Source organism: Athene cunicularia (genome assembly GCF_003259725.1).
Source record: "Athene cunicularia isolate RWA chromosome 3 unlocalized genomic scaffold, athCun1 chr3_part1, whole genome shotgun sequence".
In the NCBI taxonomy this organism is placed as follows: Eukaryota; Metazoa; Chordata; class Aves; order Strigiformes; family Strigidae; genus Athene; species Athene cunicularia.
The window spans coordinates 118306814-118329358 of NW_020799097.1; the positions used below are offsets into that span (position 1 = coordinate 118306814).

The window sequence follows — 22545 nt, forward strand, 5'->3', positions numbered from 1 at the left end:
GGAACTATGGGGTGTTTTTTTTTTTTCTCTTGGCTAAAGGCATACTTAAATCTGAAAACCACACGAAGGGAACTCAGTACTAGCCTTCTCCTCTATTTCCACTTTCTGAGCAGAACCAGAACTCCCTGCAGATTTTCCACGTCACCTGTTTTTTCTGGGCTCTCAGTTTTGCCATGCTCCTGCTACTGAAGGACTACCCCCTATCTATTCTTCCCCACACTGCTCCTCGATTACCTGTTTATGCAAAATAATCTTCCAGACTCTCTCCAAACTTCATTTCAAACCCAACTTCATCACCAACTATTATTTTGTCCCTACCCTCACTCTCACATCAAATTATCAAGAGCAAAGCTACACCCTTCTCACTTTTTGACTCCTGATGCTTGCTGCAAAATAATATGAGACCAAAAAACTGCCCTCAGCTCACAGCAGCAGATAAAAAGGATTTTCCTTAATGTCACCATGCAGTGGAATTAATACACAGCAAGGCAGTAGAGAGGCAAACTCAGGTGCTGCAGGGACTAGGTTGGATATACATACAAATTATGGTTGCAAGGACACAGAGCAAAAAGAAAAATAAATTTAAAAGACACGACCAGATGCCTAAAATCAGGACAGAATATTAATAAATTATTAAAATGGCAGGTTTTAGGACAGGTGTTATACATTCTATATCTCTACAAAACCAGCTTTCAAAAGTTTAAGGCATTAAGGCTTAATGAATCAGAGTACATTGTTTTACAGATGAAGTACCACCAGTCAGTAAACTGCAGGAAGAAAAGTGGGGGTTTAATTCAAGCTTCTCTAGGAAAGAGATTTATTTGAAATAGGTCAATTAAGCCTTCCACTCAAGTTAATCTCTTCTGTTTGTTTAAAAAAATCTGGAATGAGGGAAAAATGACAATAGGCCAGCAAAGCAAAATTTTCCTATGGATGCACCCAAGCAAAAACCTGCAGGTCAGCTTGCTTTCAGCTGGGAGAAACACAGGCAGAAATTGCAATCAGCCTGTAATTCATACGGATGAATCACGTAGAGATGATTCAGACCGAATTATTCTCTGGATTAGCGTAATGAAACACACTCCTCTGAGGAAGGTAGAGTACTTGAATCGGTTTTGGCAGAAGTTAGTATTTTAACTTACAAGTCTGGTTTGGAAAGAGACTCCGTCGTCAGGGCAAAAGAGAGTGAACCCTCAAAGAGACTATTTATATTAGTTTGCATTTTCCTCCCGAAGTCAGCAGCTGTCTGTCTCTGCCTTTTCCCCACACACCTTCAGGCTGTTAAGTGGCACCATCAATATTTACATATATTGCTTTTAAGCTTTTGAGTCACCAGTGGTCATGTAGGTCAAAATACTTGTTCCTTCTGCTCTTCTGAATACTGATGGGTTTCAACGGTTTTTTCACCCTCTTTCTTTGGTCCCGATGTAACTCATTTCTGAGCTTCCTACAGCAAAGCAGCAAATGGCAGGGAAACCTCACACCGTGCTGCCCATCTGCTTCCCGCTGACGCCCTTCCTCTTCGCCCCGTGTGGTATCCGCTTGGCGGTGTATGTGATCTCTGCGGCAAGGTTTTCTGTATGTAAGAGTACCTACCCTGCTGAACCAGAAAGCAGGAAGAGCAGCATTATCCCTTACCATAGTCATCACTGTGTAGTTCTATTCAGTAGTAAGCAGCACCAAGCTCTTTTCCTTGACACAAAGCAGGAGAAAAAAACTGCAGAAAAATTTTCAGCGTGCAGGTGGGGAGACACCACTGCGCTCTGACACCCTCGACCAGCAAAAGCATCAGTCTGCATTTATTTGCTGTGACATGGATTGCACTGAAGGATGATCCCAGAATTTAAGAGAAAGCCCTGGTGCACGTGCCTGTAGCAAGGACACAAGGGACTGACAGTCCCTACAGTGAAACCATGCACAGGCTGACAGGGCAGAGAGCAGGCCTGCAATGAGAAACGCAGGAGCAATGAGGGCAGGGCGGGAGGCACAAATGTAGCAATCATGTCAGACTTCTCCGGGAAGACAGGAGCACCAAGGAGGGATCAACACGAATGGCCGGTGGAAGAGGGGGAGGCAGCATCTGAGGGGATGGATGCAGAAGAAAACTGAGTAAGGGAGGAAAGGCCAGGCAAGAAGGAGCTGAATCAATCAAGTAGCTTTGACCTGATTCAGTATTGAAGGGAATGAGCCACGCTGTACATGAGGTGAAGTTGCAGCAGCACAATTAGTGGTGTCACGTGGCAGCTGCTACGGGTCCCTTCTGCTGGGTCTGCCCTGAGTATGTCTCCTAGCACCCTGATCACTCAGAACTGAGTTAATTAGACACAGACCCAGCCTCAGCAGCTCCCTTCCCCCAACAGTAGGGCTTCACAAATCCATGAAACTCCTTTGGGCTCAGCTCTTTAACCCTGTCTCTCTTCCCTGGCAACAAGACTTTTTGAGATCAGTAACACCCCATCTCCACCTGCAGCCCCAGGAACATCAGAAGCCACCCAGCATACATGAGTAATCCTCAGCTTTCTGCAAAAACATGCTTGCAATTGGTTTCTAGGAAATTCATTTATGTAGGAGAGGCTAATGAAGGCTCACTTTCTGCATAGTTTTACCAGTACCAGTGCATTTCTGTCAGGGTTTGGTAAAGAACTTCTACCCGTTTGGAGTACACGAGCTTTGTCCCATGCTCTGCCTTTCTTTAAAAGGAAAAATCTGCTTTCACAGCTGCCTCCATGGAAACAGCAACTCTGTGGTGTTGGCGATGCTCCAGGCTCCATGGGCTCAGTTCAAACATGGAAATCTGCGTTTCTTGATCACAGAGTAGTGAAACCTCAAGCCGGGATGCCAGAGCCCAGCCAGGTCTCCTCTGGCTTGTTCGGCACCACCAGTGTAGTTCCCGTGGGTCAGATCTCACTCTTGGCAACATCTGTTGCCTACTGCTGAGGAATGGGCCTCAGAGATGCTTGAGAAAGTAGAGGGACTACACAAAGCTTTTAGCTCGCACACTTTGTTAACTCTGGCAGCATTAATGCAGTTCCTGGACTACCAAAGTAGCTCATGAAGACGAAGGTAAGTGTTCAGCTTCCCTCCTGTAATGAGCTTTGAGACCAAACACATCTGGTAAATTTAAATGAAACTTAAAAAAATTTCCTCCCCGTTTTCATTTTGTAAAGCTTGCTTCCACTTGAGCTCTGCTGAACTGGGCCCCCTGTACCCTGCTGCATCCCCCACCAAGGGCACAGCTGGTGGCAAACTGCAAGCAACACCTACTCCGTTCCTGGGCCCAACTTCCAAGGGAGGATAAATGACTCTTTTGGCCCCCTGAATCCCCTAATCTGCAGCTTTCAGACTGTCAAAGAGGATGTGCGGCAGCTGCACAGCCAGAGCACAGGTAGAGATTTGCCCTCTGGCTTGGGAAAATTGGTCCAAGCGTAATAAAACGCATAGCTCTTCTATAATCATTTGTTCAGCTCCATAAATCCCAGGGCATAAATCAGGCTGCCAGGGAGAACGGCTGTGTAGGAATCTCTGCGGGAGGAGCAAAAAATGCTGCCGACCACCTACAGCATCACGGCACGCTGCTGGGGAGCTGCGCCAGGTGCCAGTCTCAGTGCTCCTCTGGTTTCACATCAATTTACTGCCACGGACTTCAAAGGAGCCACTCAGTTGTAGTCCTATGAATACCAGCAGAACGGGGCTCGGTAGCACCTTATGGTGAGATGTAAATTCAACAACCCCCAACCATCCTTCAGTCAACAGTACCTGTTTAAATTACTGTTATTATGGCAAAGATATTGATGTTGCTCACATAGACAACCAAGGACTGCAGATGCTGTAGCCTTCCACCAGCAAACGTTTTTCTTGCTGCTAAATATCTTCCTGTTCCATACAGGAATGCCACCTATGGCAGTAGACACCCAGCAAGCAGGGGGTGCTCTGGGATTTATTTGCTCTGCAAGCAAGGACAGAGATGGCAAAGGAGGAGAAACACATGACAAAGGCCCTGGGGAGCTCATGAAGAAAAGGCTGAGCATGGACCCACCACCTCAGGGCTGAGCTGACCAGGAGGTCTCACACAATGATACTGAGACTCGCAGGACTTGTGCGTGCTGGGGCTCATGGCTACTGCAGGCTAAAGAAACATCTCCTAGGAGGGCAATTGCTCAACCTAGCTGGGAAGGGAAAGCACTCATCCTGCTAGTAACGATTAAAAATGATTATGGAAAACATGTCAAGAGAGACCAACAGAAACACCAGCCACATGTCAGACAAATATTGAAATAGGTCTTTAAAAAATGGGCATGTATTTGTCAAAAATACTGTTTTGGAGGATCTAAGTTACTTCTGGACTTGGGCTGAATTCAGCACAGAGGTTCTGTTATCTTCTGCCCTAGAAATGCAGGCATGGCTCATGAAACCACTGAGGAGACAGAAAGGTGACAACACTGCTCCAATGCCAAAGGCCATGCAGCTCAGCTGCAGTGGGAGAAGCAGGTCTCTTCAAGGTCTTATTCAAAGCAAGGATTTAACAGAGGATCTTCAAAAGGCAGTTTTCTCATCACCATCTCTAACTGCTCTGGTATCAGTGTCCCTCAGTGTCTCCTCAAAACATGGAGATGTGCACACAGGCTGAGGATGGGACCCAGGTCAGCCACCCACCTGCCAGCAGTTCAACTCAGGTTTTTCTTTCCTTCTCTGCCAAGAAAGCTGTCCATCCTTCCCAGATTTGCTGCTCAGGATCCCAAACCCAGGAACAGTGAAATATGCTTCACAGCTGCCAAAGCCAACAGAAAGAAGAGGTATCTCTTGTAGGATCAAACCCAACAGGTCCTATGCTGTCAGGCAACGCAAGGTTCAAGATACATCAGACAGCACTAGCTAGTGCTGCTCTGTGTACCAAGAGTCCTCTGCACCTCACAGGATGAGGCCCCATCGCTTACACCTCAGCATCCCGCCTCAGAGAGACACACAGATGACTCAGTCACTGAACAGCAGCAATAAGTTCACTGCGCGATGGTATTTTCATACACAGAGGGAAAAACGCTGAACGCTTGGTAAAATCACTGCCTTGATCGCTAATCTTGAGTCGATGGGAGACTCTGCACACCACTGAAGCCCAAGTAACTGCAAAATCTGGCCCAGAATACCTTTTATTTGGTTACCTGCTTTCATCACTGGAGATTTTTTTAAAATGCATTCCTAATGGAGATTTTTTTTAAAATGCATTCGTAATGCCTTAGCACCAACGCCCCCAGCCCGCCAAGGAATTAGGTAGATTTAATTCTTCTAAGGGGCTTTGAACTTAGCTTAACTGATGTCAAAGAGACAAACTCATCCCAGTTATTATAAAGACTGTAGATACCTCTACCAGGCAAGAGCCACATCTGCTGCACATACGATGTGGTCCCTACCCTGGAGTGCTCGCTGACTACAAGGAAAAGGCAGAGCAGGGAAAATCCAGTGCGACAAGCCTCATGTGACTGCAAGGTGAAGTGATTTGTCTTTGTTACCCCAGGAGTCTGGATATGATTTCAGACCTTCAAGTCCACATCTTCTCAGGTGAGCATTTCATGGGGAAACCACAAGCTCAGAGGCACAGATCGGGACTGATGCTCAGGGGGGTTTAAGCCCTGATCCTACCCACACATAGGCATAACTTAATTCCTACAGTTTGGTCTTATAAGGGTTAACAAGACTATTCTTGTGCTCAAAGCAAAGCAAGTATCAAAGCTCACAGGAGCAAGGTCTGATTTTCTTCTCTGAGGCAAGAAGTAGCTTAATTTGCCATTGGTTTTCACAGGAAGGTAATAGTCTTTTTGGAGCTGCTATTTGCCATAGGTTCTAACTACTCTGAATCTTTTCAAAATGCCACTGCTAGAGCCACTTTAAAGAGCACCAATAAAATTAATATTAAAAATGACTCGGCGCATAATTCATGGCCTCTAGAAACCATTTCTTATTCGACTGGCAAACCAACCAGTCATGCATTTTACATTGCTTTTCTCATTTTCTTAGAAGTGATGTGCTACTTTAGGAGCAACCTATCTGTGCCACACATGTAAGTCAGACAACACACAGCGCTCTAGCAGACCCCTCGATGCTAACATAAATCCAGCCTGATCACCTAGGATGGAACATGGCCGTTTGCTATCTCACATAGGAGGGAAACAGATTTACAATCAGGCTGAATCAGATTTATGGGAGGATCTATGTAATGCCTGTCCAGGTACAAAATTTTATACTTGATCTTTATATTTGTTGCCTTTTGATACATTAGCCTGAGAATTTATGGCAGCAACGTTCAAAAAGCAATGAATTTTATGCAAGTATTAGAGAAAACAACTGGGAAACATTTAGCAGAATTAACTCAACAACTGGTACCAGAAACATAACTGAGACAGCTTGTGCTATACATCACCATGCATACTGGGTCTGGCAGTGTTAACCAGCGTAACAGAAAATTTCCTGGTCCATGCGCTGTGGATGCAGGTCATTGTCTTTTTTGGATTTACTTTCCTCTTCGAATGAGTGCCAAAAGGGTGTTGTTATGCCCACCAGAAAGACTTGGGGCACATCTAGTTAGTGCAGGCACTCACCATTGCAATTTTCTTTTAAAATCACTGAGCAAAACTGAGCCCCCACCAGAATGATCTTCAAATGGTTTTTTTTTCTGCTAAGAGCGAAACCACTGAATGAAAGGGCCCCAACTGCCCAAGCTCTGTAGCTTTATTCATAGGTTAATTCTTTCATCCAGGTAGATTAATTGCCTCACATTCCACCCAGTAAAGATGGATCATTCACTTAAAGTAATTAAATTGTACTAAAGAGTTGAAGTATCTCATAAGAACTGTCTACAATATGCCACATAGGAAGGTACATAAATTAAATGAAAAACAGATTAAAATCTAAACACCGTAAGTGTTCAATCCTTACAAAATAAATCCAGGACAACATTATATTTTGGGGGGAGAAAGAGGGAGAAAGAAAAGAAAGAGGGCGAAAGAAAGGGGGCGAAAGAAAGGGGGCGAAAGAAAAAAATGGAAAAAAAGGGAGAAAGAAAAAAATGGGGGGAAAAAAAAGGAAAAAAAATCATATTGACAAGCTTTTATTATGGCAAAGAACCGCCCAGTGTTTTTAAGATGGGGCATATCTTCACCATGTCAAACTTCAACAACATCCACCTCAAGAGCCCCATGAGATCTAGCGATCTTATTCAGTTTTTAGAAGTTTAGCCGATACTCCTAATGTAGGTTATAACCAGAAAGGGAATATTGTATTTCTTTCTCAAGAGATTTCGCAAATGGAGACCCAGATTAGCTTAATTAAGGTTAAATAATCAAGTTCAACTTCATATAATTAAATTTAACCACCTATCAGAGTTAACAGGCCACAAATAATAAACCACATGAGAAGAATGGGAAAGCTAGTCCAAAAGGTCCTAGAGTCAATAAATATTAAATATTAATAAAAAATATTCAAATATTCAAGTGTGGCATACATGCTGGTAGGAAAACAGAGTATTGGAAGACAATATCCATCCAAACAAAAGGCTACCAGAAAACAGAAGGAAAATCAAGGCAGTGGAAACTCAAGCTTCAAAGATTTTCCAAGCAGAAAAACATCTAACTTTGGAAATGTTTATTTTTTAAATTAGTTTAATGAAGACTGAAGAGTAAAAGCTGAAAATAAAACACATGTAGCAAGGAGGAAAATATTTAGGAAGCCAAGGATACAATATGATGCTCACATAACAAAAGGTAAAAAGAGAGATGATAAAGACTTTGCTGGAGAACCTTCTCTGCAACCTTCCTCCTAAACGACACTCAGATGAGTCATGCAACATGTCTCTGATCACTACTGCAATGAGAGGTTGTCATAAAGAGGTTGGTCAAAATGTGTCAGGGAAGCACATGGAAGGAACTTCAACCCTTAGCTCTGAGATCCCCAAAGATCCAAGAGGCTACAAATAATGGAGATTAAGAACTCAGGCAGTTGAGAGTTTTGCTTGCTGCCTTTTTGCTGATGTTATATGCCATTTCATTTCAGATATTTTAACTTTTCCTGAGAAAAGCAGTGATTTAAATTACCAGAAAAGACTGTGTTTACAGTGGACTCAGAGCTGTGTCCTAGAAATTAGGAGCAAAAAGTTTTAGCCCCACTTTATTAAAGGTTGATTTGCATTCTTTTCTGTACTACCTTTATAATTATACACTGACATCAGACAATCTTTGTCATATCAAACACTGATTTGAAACAAAACAGTTTATTCCCATTGAAACTGTAAAGTACGGGTATAAATTTAAGTTTAATACTTAAGAAAAAAGGCTATTTGATATCAGCAGATAACCATTTTGAATTCCATGTGCCAGTCTCAAGCACAGTAATTTTTTGAGTAGAAATGGATTGAGCACCCCCAGCAGCCTTGCAGCACAACCTCCTCCTCTAAATGACCGTGCACACCCCAAACCTCCGTGCAGGAGGGCTGGAAGTGGCCCCAAGACCGACTCAAAGCAGCTGCGCCGGGGCGCACCTCCCCGAACCTGCTCATGAGCCAGCAGCGACCGAGCTGCCGGCACGGCCGTTCCCAATTCCCCTGCTGTCACAGATGTAATCCCTCCCCCATCTGGTCCCCCGCCTCTCCCCACCACGGGGTTATGGCAGCAGAGCTGCTTTCCACCCTCTCTGTGGGCAGCTGACTGACAGATGCACAGCAGGAGGGAAACTGAGCCTCTTCCTATGATTATCTTTTGCTCCCCGAGAAGGATTTAGTTCATTGAGGTTGTTGCTGAGAGACTTCAGTCTCTGCAAGCTTTTTGCTCATGAGATATAACCCAGTGGGTGTGTTTTTGTTTTACTCAGGTCAGGCGAGACCGCAGAGAATCATTCATGTGTCTGCAGGAAAAAGGTGCAAAGCCTGAACAAGCTCAGAGAGTTTGGATTGCCATAATGGCTAGTTTAGCTGTCAAGGTACCCCAAACTCACCTGCCTGACCCCCAGGATAAGACTCCACAGGTGTTTTCTCCTATCACTGTATTCTCAAGCTTGAAATTAAAAATAATGAATCTCACTCTCCCATTACAATGGTTCAAAATACACAGTACTGCATAACATGTGCCTATGTATACATATCTACACACAGATGTATACACATATATGCACAGAAATGCACACACATCTATGCATACACACACGTGCATGACCAGATGCAGCTTTAATCAGTTTTCCTGTGCCTGAACCTGTGGACTTGGCTTCATTTGACATTTTCTCTGGTGTCAGAAGTGCGGGAAAGTCATTGTGAAAACCCAAAACCTGAGATTTTCCGTCACCTCCTTTCAAGACACAAAGCTTTGGAAAAAGCCCCAAATTATTGTGGCCCTCACGATCTCTCTGTGTGCTTTCACTGCAAAAAAACAGAATGCAAGTTTTGCTCTGTTTCTTCCAAATGTTGGCAGTTTTTGTAACATTGCAGAAAGCCTGTTTGCTGTCATGATGTCTCCTCCGCTACTTGCAGCCTGATATCTACAGCCAAACGTCTCCTTGAATGGCCAAGCTCCATGAAAGCAGGAATGGGGGAGCTCTGTGAGCCCCAACACTGCCAAGGCACCTCTGCAGCAGCACCTGCACTGGGGCTGGCCCTGATGGGGCTCTGAAAAAAAAAAAAAAGCAATTCCCATGGCTGGGTGTCTGTAAGCCTCTCCTGAGGACTTCATGCCTGATCAGCCATGAGCTGACACAAAAATGTTTTTCTTCAGTATCACTGCTTTATTTACCTCAAAAAAATACTTGCAGCCTTACTACCATCAACACCTTCAGCTGTTAAATTCAGCTGATCCAGGCCCACGGGTTCAGAAGTTCTTGACGGGAGGGATGAAGATATAAACAGAGCATGAGCACATAAGCCTCCTTAGGAAGTAAGGCTAAAACAAGATTTGACTTTCTAAAGTGCCATGATACAGCATATTAAGATGGTTTCAAGACACGGTCGGTCACAGGGCAGTGTGGGGATTGCTGCCTCCATTGGGACAGCAGTGAATAAATCCTTTGTACTACATATCCTGCAGGCAGCTTTCATGGGGACACAAATATTCTACATTTTAAGCTGTGGGGAAAGGTGTCAGGCTGGGCTGGGGGGATCTCAACAACTCACCTGCTCCAAATCAAGCAGGTTTAAAGCCAGTCAATGGTGGAAAAGTATTAAAAAAAAAAAAAAAATTAACAGGTGACTCTGTAGCCAAGGAGGTCTCATGGGTTGAGAAAAGACTCAAACATCCTCACCATGTCAGAGATGCTGAGATCCCAGATTTCTGGTCTAGAGAAAGGTGCTCTGTTACCCTGTCAGCATTATGCATCTTTGCAGCATCGTAGAGGTATCGATTTAGCAGCACCAGAGAGATTTTAAAACCTAGAATACAAGCTCTGGGAAACCAATGTATTGATGTGCATCGTTAACAATTACATGGGGGGCAGTGTCCCTTCTATCAGGCTCAGTATCGGGTGTACTGCGAGGGCACACTCTCTTGGCTGGATCTTGGCTTCAGGAGGGGACTGTGAGAAGGCTCTCTGCTCTCTTATTCCACAAAGCACAGAGGGAAGGAGTAAGAGAGCATTAAAACTAAATTAAAGTGAATGGAGTATCCTGCTGGGGAGGAAGGCTGCTTCAGCTGGGGACCAAAGCTGCGACCTGGGACATGTATCCCAGAGATAGTGCCTGATGAACCTCAGCAGGTCTTGCTCAAAGCATTCTATGATTTCCCAACCACTTTAAACAGGCAATAAACCCCAAATTTCCACTGGGAGGACAGGCACTGCTGCGCAACACTTGGCAATGCCAACACTCACTCCCCACCTGTACCCGATACAAATTGTGAAAATCATCCACGCTGGCCCTAGGATGCAGCAGTGTTGGCATCCCATCTCCATCCCCCTTCTGCCATTACTTTGTCTATAAAATCAAGTTTATGCTCCCTGGTGCTATTTTTATACCATGTTATGACTCCTTCCCACCCGGTTATTCACATAATTACAGCCATCCCAAGATTATGTTAATAGTTTGAGTACCATGTTTAAATACAGGGATAACAAACTCTCACTAGAAGCTGAATGCCAAGCATTGTCTGTTTTCCCCAAATTAGAGAACAATTCTCTACAATTACAACATCCCTATCCCTGCTGTAATTAATGCAATGCAGTCAAAACCAACTAATAAGAATGGTGTTAAAAAGGTCTAATTTGTCTAAATAGGACAGTCTATTAGTGAACAAATTATATATGGCCCCTAGGAAACAAGACAACACAACTCCGCCTAGTAGAGAAAGTTGTTATAAAAGCATTTACTAAAGACTTCAGCCCCAGTATCAGCTCCCACATGGAGACTGGGGATAGATGTATACATCCACCTATCACGTTGCACTCCAGCTCACTCTTAAAGTTTTGGTTTCTACTTGTCTCCCTTGCACTCCCATGGAAAGAAACACTTTTTCTAGTGAAATATTGTCAAAACTGATGCAAATTCTGTAAAAAGTTTCTGGTTTGGAGTTTTTCTCGGGGAAAAAAAACAAACTAAACCAAACACCCAAACAAAAATCAAAGCAAAGATGTTCAGTTGGAAGAAGGTCTGGAAGGTGCCAGGGAAAGCAGCTGCTGCTCACGAGTGCTGTGTGTCCGCAGGCTGCTAAGGAAGAGACAGCTAAGGGAAAACCAGCATTTTCAGAAGTTTCTGGGTTTGGGGAAAGCTGGACCCCAAGCAAGTCCATTTTCCTTGCAGGTGAATACTTAAAATGAGGGTTATGCTTCCAGTACCTCCCATTAAGGAAAGCATAAGATCATCTCAATGGAATTGATTTTTTTATTAGCTAAGTCACTGAAGCCATAATTATTACAGCCCTCCTGGGCTGATAGTTACCAGCCATTTATAGGGCAGCAGGGAGATAAATACAGCATTTACATGTACATATAATCATTTTATTTCTGTATTAAATATTAATTTCCAAAGGGTTTCCCAGCATGCACAGGATTTACAGAATCCCTGTGCAGCAGCCACGGCACAGCGCTGGCTTCGCTGCCAGCCAGGACACGTCTGCAGAGCAGGCATGTCTTTCGCTCCACCCGGCGCTTTGTACTCTGCCTGCTGCTGCCTTGCTCAGCTTCAGAAAAACCTTATTTTTATTATTAGCCTGTTTTTCTTCTTCTACCTGCACACAGCGTATCCACTGGTGCCACTATTTTGCATTTCTTTATCCTGAGTCAAAAAGTTTTAAAGTTATTCTGGTTGTTTCCCAGCTTGTGGCGCTCTCATCCCCACATTTTCTGGCTGTTGCCTTACCAAGACCTCTCAGGACGAGCGACAGATGACTAAAGGACTATTGCCACTCACTTTAACGACCACATTCATGCCTTTATGGGGAATGCAGTGTACGGCATCACATCCACACTAGCGGGGAACATCCTTTAATTCCTGGAATGCTAGTGGATGCCACCAGATGTCCTACAGTGAGATGTTATCTTAGAAATCATATTTCACCCAAAAATTGCTCTGATCCTTTTTTTCTTTTTCAGAGGAGCAAATACAAACTTGCAGCTGTACTGTACACAATTACTTTGGCCTAAATTAACTAAGTGGGAATTCTACACAACTTCAAGAACAAATACCAGTTTGGAGAACCCCGCTAAGTCAAACAGAGTGGCATTATTATTATACAAGCTTCTCCAAAGCACAGGAGTCCACGCAACCCTCGTCCCAGCATTTTGCAGCAGCTGGTTTTGCAGGGATAAATACAGCCTCGTGGGCAGTTCCATCTGCTGGCCCACCAGAAACAGCAACATTGAAAAAAAAAAAAACCCACCAACCAAAACCATGAAAACTCCCCAGATCTATGTTTCACTCCAGTGATGACACATTCATCCTCCCAGCTGGCTTCTAAGTCACTCAGCCTCCCAGATTTATGTGAAATGGTACTTAAAATACTTCTTACCATTAGCTGGAGGGAGAGAGGGGACGAGACAGCAAGAGAAGAAAGAGCATCTGCTCTGAGACTATCAAAAAGCTCAAAATTTACTGCAAAGGACTGGAAAGAAACCTAACCAGGTTACATAGCAGAAAATCCTGACAGCCTGAGAACAGTATTTTATGCAAGAAGCCTCCTTCTGCAAAGCCAGGCACAGGACATGCAGCAGGTCAACACAAATGCCCGAGTCCCTGGTTTGGAAGTGGCTTCCAATGAATTTTAGCAAGATTCGTTACTTGCTTTTGCAGCAATGACCAACAAAGCCCATGACAATGCCTGTCTTGTACTTCCACGGGACCCATGGGACTAAAGCACCCCACAATCTTTACGCATTATGTCCTCTGATATAGTATGAATGCAGACCCTTCTTTCACCTCCCACAGACAGGAAAATAACCACAAATGAAATTTTGAAAGGAGAGAAGTGCTGTTTCTGGAATGTAATGAAATTGAACAAATAAACAAGAAAAAAAAAAAAAAAAACAACCTCCACATATGTGTTTGGGTTCCCTGGAAACATTCATGTCGCTTTCAATGGCTTTGGGGCAAGGCGCAGTCTGTGCAAACTAAAGTCTGCAAACTGGTAAGAAAAAAGTTTCCAGCACTGCTCAAATGGACGCTGCTGAGCTCTGTCTTCTGGGGTTACAGCTTGGCTGCAAAGCATGAACACATACACATGTAACTCCCTGTCAAGATAAGCAAATACCTATTTGCAGTTACTGCCAAAACCTCTGAAGATGATTCTGCATTGAAAAGCATGAAAACCCTCATGAGATCATGGAACAGCTCAGGGTCGTTGGGTTTTCTAGAGCTGCTGCCCTTTCCCAATGAAAGTATAAAGTCTCCCTTAATTGAATCTGACAATTGAAAAGTAAAGAGATTTAAAATAACAAATGCTTCCCCATCCCTCCAGCAAGGTTAGAGACATTTAATTGAACTTTAGCTTAGCTGCCAAACCAGAAAACAAGCAAATAATAAAGCATTGGGAATACCTGCATTTATTAAGTTAGTAACTCATCTTTCTCCAGAAACAGTTCTGCACCATCAAACATTTTTCTTCTTTTAATTGCTGAAAAAGAAATGAAGAGAGAAAACTACTGGGCACCACAAGGACCGTGGAGGTACCTACAGAACTGGCCATAGCAGCTTCTAACAAAATGCCTCTAAAAATATTCAGGCAACAAGAGCACAACCTCCCCACATTACAGAGGATACTCTGCTTAAGCCACGTCCACATAAAATGGAAATACAACACGTGCAAGTCGAGAGGCAATTTCAACCCCCGTATGTCGCAGTTGATGAGACAGATCCTGGCACGGCTTTGGGGTCAACCTTGGCAAAAACATGGCAAAAAACTGGAAAGGATACAGGAGACAGCCATAAAAATTACTGGATGGGAGATAAATGTCTTATAATGAGAAACTTGGAGCTCAATCTGTTCAGCTTGTCTAAAGACGACTGAGAGGTAACTTGATTATAGCGTAAAACCCCCTTCACAAAGGAAAACACAGTGGGAAAAAAAAAAAAAAAAGGGCTTTGTTATCTCTGCAGTAAGGAATAAAAGGAATCACTGGCTGGAAGCTGAAGGCAAGGAAAAGCCAACAAGGGAAGTATTTTTATACTAGGAATCATTAAACTCTCGAACAGGCTATGAAACAGAGCAGCAACTGTTTAATGTCTTGGAGATGCCACATGAAGCCTGGACATCTTCCTGCACAAGAAAATGTAGTCAGACACAGCATGCCCTGTGCTGAGATGACCGGGTGGAAACAGCAGCTCACGAAATGCTGGAGAAAGGACAAAAGTGATTCAACAGTCACTTCTGGGTTGACTTTCTGAATTTACAGTCAGTGATGAACCCAGCATCTTGCGTGGATAGGGAGCAGCACTGTAACACGCTTAGCCGTATAAAAATGGAATAAATGTTCCGTTCAGAAGTCAATTTCTAAGTAATTTGGAAATATGGGTAGCATCACTGTGTTCTGATTTTATTTGAGGCTTTCAACATAGTTGAGGTTATAATAAGATAATAAAAACATACATGCTCTTAATTGTCTTAATGTAGCTCTAACCCCCACCAGAGAGGTCTGGAGCATCGCTTCTGGTGCTGCCAGGCTCCTGGCAGCCTTCAACATAAGTATGTTGGGCAAACACAAGGCAGACCCACATGCACCCTCACAAACCTCTCCCTCCTGCAGATGGGAGCCAGCTTACGCTTTGTGGGCTTTTGTCGAGGCAACATTATGGGCAGTTGATTGCAGCAATTCCCCTTCTTTGCTTTCCCACTTGCAAAGTAATTATTGAAGGACATTAAAAGGCACAAGGTAAAAAAACATCTGTGCTACCTTTTTTCTCCTCCAAGAATCAAACGATGTTTTCCCACACAGCATCAAAAAGAGCATCTCTTATGCTACTTATTAATGTTTAAACATGTTTATTTCAAGCAATAGAAGTGCTCTTTGAGAAGTAATGATCCAGGTAAAATAAAAATAGCTAACAAAGGAAAACAAGATTGTTTGGCTGCTCTTCTGTCAAGTCGTTCTCAGAAGTCCAACAATTAAAGGGGAACGTATCCATGATGGAAAAGCTCTGTGAAGCATGAGAAATAACAGTTACAAGTTAAGAAACCCTTCGAGCTACATCCTCCCCCTGACCTTGGTACCCATGTTGCTTAATAATTTGGCCAGCAGGTTTGCATCAACGCCTGGCCTAGACTGAACACTGATCGGGGAGCTTTTCTTGCAACACTGCACTCAATTTCTGCAGTACAGCACCAAGATCTGTGTTTAGAGATTCATTTTAAGAGCTCATTTTGCAAAATACTTGCTCATTATCACTAACTAACCAGTGATTAAATAATCACATACTTTAATCTCAGATACTAGACAGCTTCCTTTGCCTGGTCTCTGAATTAAAGAGAGAAATTTTCCCAAAGCAGCAGCTTTACGAGGACCAAGAAATCACATCAGTCTTCTGGTGAGCTCTCACAATGCACTGAGATATATTTCTATCCTTCTTCAGTAAATCTCAACGTTAAAAGGTAGGTGGCTATCACGTAACAGTAAAACAGTTTACCCAGCGTAGTTTATCCAAATTTTATGACAGAGATACAGAGCACTTTGTGGAGGTGGCTTAAAGCTATACCGAACTCCTGCAATGTTTGCAATGATTCAAAATGATTTAATGACACATCTGCTTTGGGTTTATATTTTTTTCTGAGCAGCAGGATGTTGGAGAAGCAAGTACATCAGCTTCCTCTTCTATTCTGAGCTCCACTTTGCAATTTCTATGCCAAGGGCACGCTCTACCCTACAGAGGCATGGGAGGGATGGATGGATGCTCTCCAACTTGCTCACTGTGCTCAGTGCAACGGGTTTTGTGGGAACTCTAGCAACACAAACAACACATGCTGCTGCTGACAAACAGTAAGGAGGCAAAAAACATTTAATGTATTAAGGTGGTGATTTCCAGAAAGCCCTACAGGAACCAGATTGACCTGAACTGAATTTCAACACAAGCTGAAAGCCTCAGCCCAGAGATCCTGCTGCTTCTGCCAGCAGTATGTCGGTTCCCTCAGAGCAGTGGAACAGGCACCTGGTCCCTCTCCCAGCAGGGGCAGGGATTCCAGCAGTGGGGCAATAGTTTAGGAACAGAATTATGTGAAGATTTTGTCTGCAGCTACTAACTCCAGTAGCAAGTGAAGCAGGAAGTTTTTGTGGAGTATCTCGTCTCCTCTCCTGGCTACAAAGGGAACCTGCATCCTAATACAGCCCCTCTGACACATGTCAAAGCTTGATGCCTGAAGCAGGCCGTGTTAGTCCTACCTAACTATTGCAGAGGTCTGTGCTTTGCCTAAGGCTCATGTAAGCCCCAAAAAAGCCCTCAAACAAGGCTTGAAATGCCATTACTGCAGTGCATAGGATTAATGCTAGTCCTTCTGCAGAGGGGTGAATGTCATTTGCAGAACTGTGTTAATTCCTGATTTGAATTTTGATGATGGTTTTAAATAAGAAACAAGCTCAGAACATCCACTGGGAATCTGTGACTTGGATAAACCTTAATAAATCACTAAATGTGAGTTACTATTGGAAAAGTGCTCAGACTGCAGTGCTGGCTGTATAAAAATAATAATAATTAAAAAAAAAAAAAAAAAGGAAGATCACTTCTAGAGAATAATGGCTTCAGATTGCATATTAGGGGCACGGCTAATGTATTCAGAATGGTACGACAGCATTAATGAGCTCAAGATCAGCAAGCCCAATCTACAAAATACACTCTCATGAAGGAAGGGGAATAGGAGAGGAGGAGGCTTTACCCAGGGCTTTGCTCAAAAAGGCACTTTTCTCAAAGCAAAGCAGCAAGAATTAGGAGAGGGGAATCCCCAGGGAAGATTGGATCAGGACAACAGGGGTGAGAAGACAGCAAAATCCTGTGGCTACTTCAGCCAAGCCCTCCCAGTGCTGATAATCGCTGCAGAGTTGCCCTCGGCAATTCCTCCTGTGACCAGTGGGTGGTAAGAAAGCTCAGGTAAGACTAAACTCCCAGAATTCTGGCATACCTCATTTACCAGCATCTTCTGATTAACCCATTCTGTAGGATGATTTTCCAGCCACAAATAAGTGGTTGCTGGAGCAGTAACTACAACAAATACCCATTCCTGACGAGCAGCTAACAGGAGCATCCCGCCACAGCTCCTATCAACACAGCCCCAGGGTGCTCCAGCAGCACCATCAGTGCCATGAGCCTCTTTCACAGGTCCTAATTTGTTTTGGCTTATTTTTTTAAATGTAGGCTGCTAGATATTTATACTGAAAGAGCACAAAAAACCTTCAGCTGATTCCATGCCATCTCATATTTATGTATCTATTCTAAAATAACATGAAATTCACATTCATACTTTTCCATGCACAAGTAATTCTAAGATGGTGAATCTCCAACAGATCTCCCCAAACCAGTGGCGTGTTGAAGTAAAGAGACAGTTCTACATTCATCTACAAGGTGGTGGTGGGAAAACCTCCCATGAGTGGAAAGGAAGTTTGGCATCCTAAACTGGATTAGCACACAGCCCACATTTTTACATCGCTCAAAGCATGAGAGAGGCTTTCCAGAGAGAGAAAGCAGCAGCTGCACCAAAGAATTAAAATTTAAAATACATTTACTTTCGAAGTGGGTGAAAAACGTCTCTTAACTCCTAATCTTTCATATTGTGGACTTGAATAAAATGGATGTTCTTTTCTTTTAAAAAAGTCATGCAATTTAATGCGATGCTTCCCAGCAGGCTGCATCTGTTTTAAATGTTCACATTCAAAATGCGAAGCCACTCCCTCCTCCCCCTTAATTTTCTCTAGAATTAGGAATACTCCATTTGCTTGAACATATCCTGAACAGATGAGCTTCAAAAAAACACAACCTTAATCTGGGATGATCTTCTGCAACCTGCAGGATACACCGCGTTTGGGAAACACTATGGAGGGATGTGGTAGCTGCAGTCCACCCAGGTACCAGCAGTATAAGGAGGGAGAGTAGTCTGCAGGCAGAATTTAGGGCTGATGTGTGATTTGGGCTGGTTTTTGTGTTTCTGGCTGAAATATCAAAGTAAAATCTGGTGAAACACTAAAACCATGGATGAATGGTTATGGAAGAGGTTTGCACAAGGGGGACTCGAGCAGACTCCTGAAGCAGGTCCTGAGGAAGGACAGCATCCCCTAAGCAAACCGTGGCCAAGCTTCAGGCTTGGAAAATTCAGAAGATTACAGGGAAGTGTTAAGAGCAAGAACAAGGGAAAACTGGAAAGCACTTCTCAGGGTAATGTTTCCTCTAGGAGTGAATAACCAAGAAATTCTCCAATTTAAAAAAAAGGTCAGAAATTGGTAACATTTGTAAAAGGAGACAAACAGTCCTTAGCAAATCCCACTGAAGCAGGATATATAAAAATAGTAAAGCAGACAAAGGTTGAATAGATATATATTTGTAGACAAACGGTGAGGCATCCAAAACCCAAATGATGATCAGGAATGCTGAAAAGCACCTTATTACTACATTAGGCTATGGATACACAGGTACTGCACAATTCTTTAGGGAACAGATGAACAACATGGTGGAGATTATACAGAAGTGACAGAGCAGGGACAGTGCTGGATGTCAAAGCAAGCCCAAAGCTACAGATGTAAGCGAGCTAATGGTGTCAGCGTAACTCCTGTGAGTTGTAATGCCATGTCCAACTCCAGGCAGCACGGCAGAGACGTGTCAGCACAGCCACCTGAGCAGTGCCTACAATTCAATGAGATCCTCTTGTGTCTTCCTTCATAGATGATAAGAAGGTAGAATTCCAATTACTTCCACGTTGACTAGGCAATCATCTTGATGGCCTGTGGCTGTAAAGACTGAACTTTCTGACATCAGAAGTGACTGCTTCTCAGTCAAAACCACTTTTAAAGTGTCAATTTAAATTCAACACAGGGAAACACAAACCAACTCACAGGGCAAGGACAGCAACCTTCACTTTGCAGGCACAGCACGAGTCTCTCAATTAAGATCAGGAAAGAAATCTTGAAAGCCTTATGAATAGCTTCCTATAAACATCAACCTTATGTTCAGCAATAATTGAGATGAAAATATAAAGTCAAAAAACGTTATGAGACAGAGAGGGGGAACAAAACCAGCAAATAACCTGATGAGACAGTACACATTAAGGCACTGACTCTGCCGAGGGTCAGGCTCTGGCTGCGTCTGCTTGGGGCTCTGCTACAGCTTGTTTAGCTGTACCAGCAATTTTTCTATTGATCAGGTGGCTTATCTGTAATGCTTCTACAGAGAGCAGCAACAGGCAGGTATTCAGAGGAGAATGAACTATGGATGATCCCGGTGCAATCGGGCAGCACACGGTATGACATAGCAGGGGACTCCCACACAGGGGCACTGGGTACTGCACAGAGGGGTGCGGGAGTGGGAAGGCAGGAGAAGGGGGTATAGGATGGTGCCCCATAGGCAAGACAGCATAACCCCATATATATCTCACTAACAGCCAAAGAAATGCAGACCTTGGCAAAATCAGTTTTTGGTGCAGCAAAGAGAATCAGGAGCAAGTACCCAATGTGTTTACGATGCTCTACATGAAGTAAACGTGGATACAACATGGGGATGCAGACTCTAAGATCAAGCATGTAATAGCATACTAAAAAACTTAAATATATTTATTATCCCAAGTGGATCCTAGAGCCCAGTGGAAGAAACCACCAACCTCCACCTCCTGTTTCTCCCAGTGAGGAAGAATAAATGCCACCATCAGCATCATGCGCCTCCTGGCAGCAGCTTGGGACACTAATGACTCACTGCCTTTTTTTTTTTCTTCCCCTTAATATTAAGAGCAGTCAGGACTAGAAACAGAAATGCTTTATTGGAGGAGAGGCATTCTGAATTTACAAAAAGGCTTGGTAAGACTACAGGAGGATAAAAGTCCTTACAAGACAGAAATTTCCACCTGAGAAATTGGTCTATCTGGTTGAATTTGAATCAAACCTCTGCTTCTGCTGCATCTCAATTTTGGGGCAGGCTTTGATATACAGTACAGAATGCCAGGCACACCTGCAGGGGAGCCAAGAAAGAAGAAAAAAGAAAACCAAAATGCCCCACTTCTTCCCAGAGAGCAGTGAAAGGGTGAGCAGAGAAGGGCACAGATGTTGGGAACTACGTGTATAGCAATATTTAACTTACTACTGAGATGAATTCTGTAGGAGGATTTCTTCTTTTCTTTTTGTGTAATAAGTGGCGTTGGACTCATAATAACTATTTCATTAGAGGGTTAAGATTTCAATTACACTAACAAAACATTCTTGGCTTTGCAAATAAGATGTGTTTCCTTTTGCTCATAACAAGATTTCAAGTGCAACACTGCACTAGTTAATGACTTGCAAAATTTGAAAGAAAAATTTAAACTCTGAGAATTGGTTTGGTATTGGGTTTGGGTTGCGTTTTTTTTTTAGGAAGTCCCTGTATTTTGGCAGATTCCCTCTCTGCTCCTTTCTCAGTTTTTGGACCAGGATACATCAAACACCCCCATGCCAATAAAGCAAAATACCTGCAAATGGATACCTCTCTCTGGCAACAAAACCCATCGACCTTTAGATTCCTCCAGAACCTCAGACTTGATCACCTTAAGGATGATGGTTAGAGCAGCAGAAGAGCAGCAAGTCTGGAGTTCTCGTTTTTTCTAAGCAGGACACAAACCCCATTCCCTGCACCTCACTTTCACTGGTCTCAGAAGAGGACAAAAACCAGTAGTGAGTGCAAGAAGAGCTACAGAGACAAAAGAGAAAATAATTTCTTAACCCCCAAATCATCAGTGTGACAACACAGAGAGCAGTCACTGATGAGAAGCATGCTGTCAGCGTACCAAGGATAAAGTTATCTTTCAGGAGGATATTTGCAATAGCACTCAAGGGCTGAAGCTGGGAGATTAGTTAGCTATTTTATGTAAGAAAGATTGCTTGAATAATCAGTTTTTCTGATGTTGCCATGTCTTTTCATTTGTTAGTGTGAAGCATAATTGCTTCTTGTAAAGTTGAATGACTTTAAATTAGATGGAAAGATGGTCATTGCAAAAGATAATTTTGAACATTCCCATTCAAAGTTGTAGGTTTAAAAATATGAGTTGAAATGCAATGGAGTAATTAATCTGGCAGCAGTCACTTAATTTGTCCCCTTTCTTTTGTTTCTTCCTTCCTACGCACTGTTAAACTACACGAGTATGTACATCCACAGGAAATGAAAAGCAGAAAAACGAATATGTTTATTTAAATCAACCCCCTCGCCGGACCTGGAAGCTTTCAGTACAGTCAGCACCAGTGATTAAGCCAAGATTACGTTAAAACAAATTTGCCAAGTCACTCCTAATACTTCTATTTGGCACCGACCCAAGAATTTGTGTTTGTTTATATCCTCTCTCCAAACACCAACCAAAGTCACAGACTCACCCCAGCTGGAGGGGCCCCGTGCCCCCCGTTCGCAGCAGGACAAGGGCAGGTTGCTTGGGGCTTTGTCCGATCACGGCTTGAAAACCTCCAGTGAGAGAGATGGGATCAGTCGATCCTCCACCTGCAAACTTTCTGCATGTAAGAGCTATTCGTAATATTCCTGAAAATCATGACTTGATTACTGCAGCAACCAGTGTATCACTGTTTCTCACCAGCCGACTGAATCGTGCATTCTTCCTTTCTGTTTTACCTATCTTTCCAAAATTCCTTGCTCTCCTTTTTCTTTGCTCCCTACCAAAGTGCCTCCCATATTCCTGAAGGCACGTACCACCTGGACTGCAGGAATTTTGCAGTTGGTATTTATACACCGGGGTGCTTGGCGGTGCCTTTTATCTGGAAATGCAACGCTGCTCTCGTTTCAGCACAGAGCCCCTGCAGAGCCCGCAGGGCAAGCCCTGCCAGCCGGGAGTGGGGAGAAAGCGCTGCCTGATAAAGGATGCGGGGAGAAAAGAGCAGAAGCGTCTCCCGCACGATGCCTTTGATCGGCAAACAACTTCCAGCCACTTGAAAACTTAA

General features: G+C 43.4%; 1 protein-coding gene across 1 annotated transcript in view; it reads right to left on the reverse strand.

Moving 5' to 3' along the window:
- Positions 1–22215, reverse strand: part of PAK5 (p21 (RAC1) activated kinase 5) — an 82583-nt gene extending 60368 nt beyond the window's left edge. Inside the window, exon 1 of the mRNA XM_026845476.1 lies at positions 21970–22215. The gene's annotated coding sequence lies outside the window, so the exon portion shown is untranslated. The remainder of the gene's footprint in view (positions 1–21969) is intronic.
- Between the last annotated feature and the right edge of the window lie 330 nt (positions 22216–22545).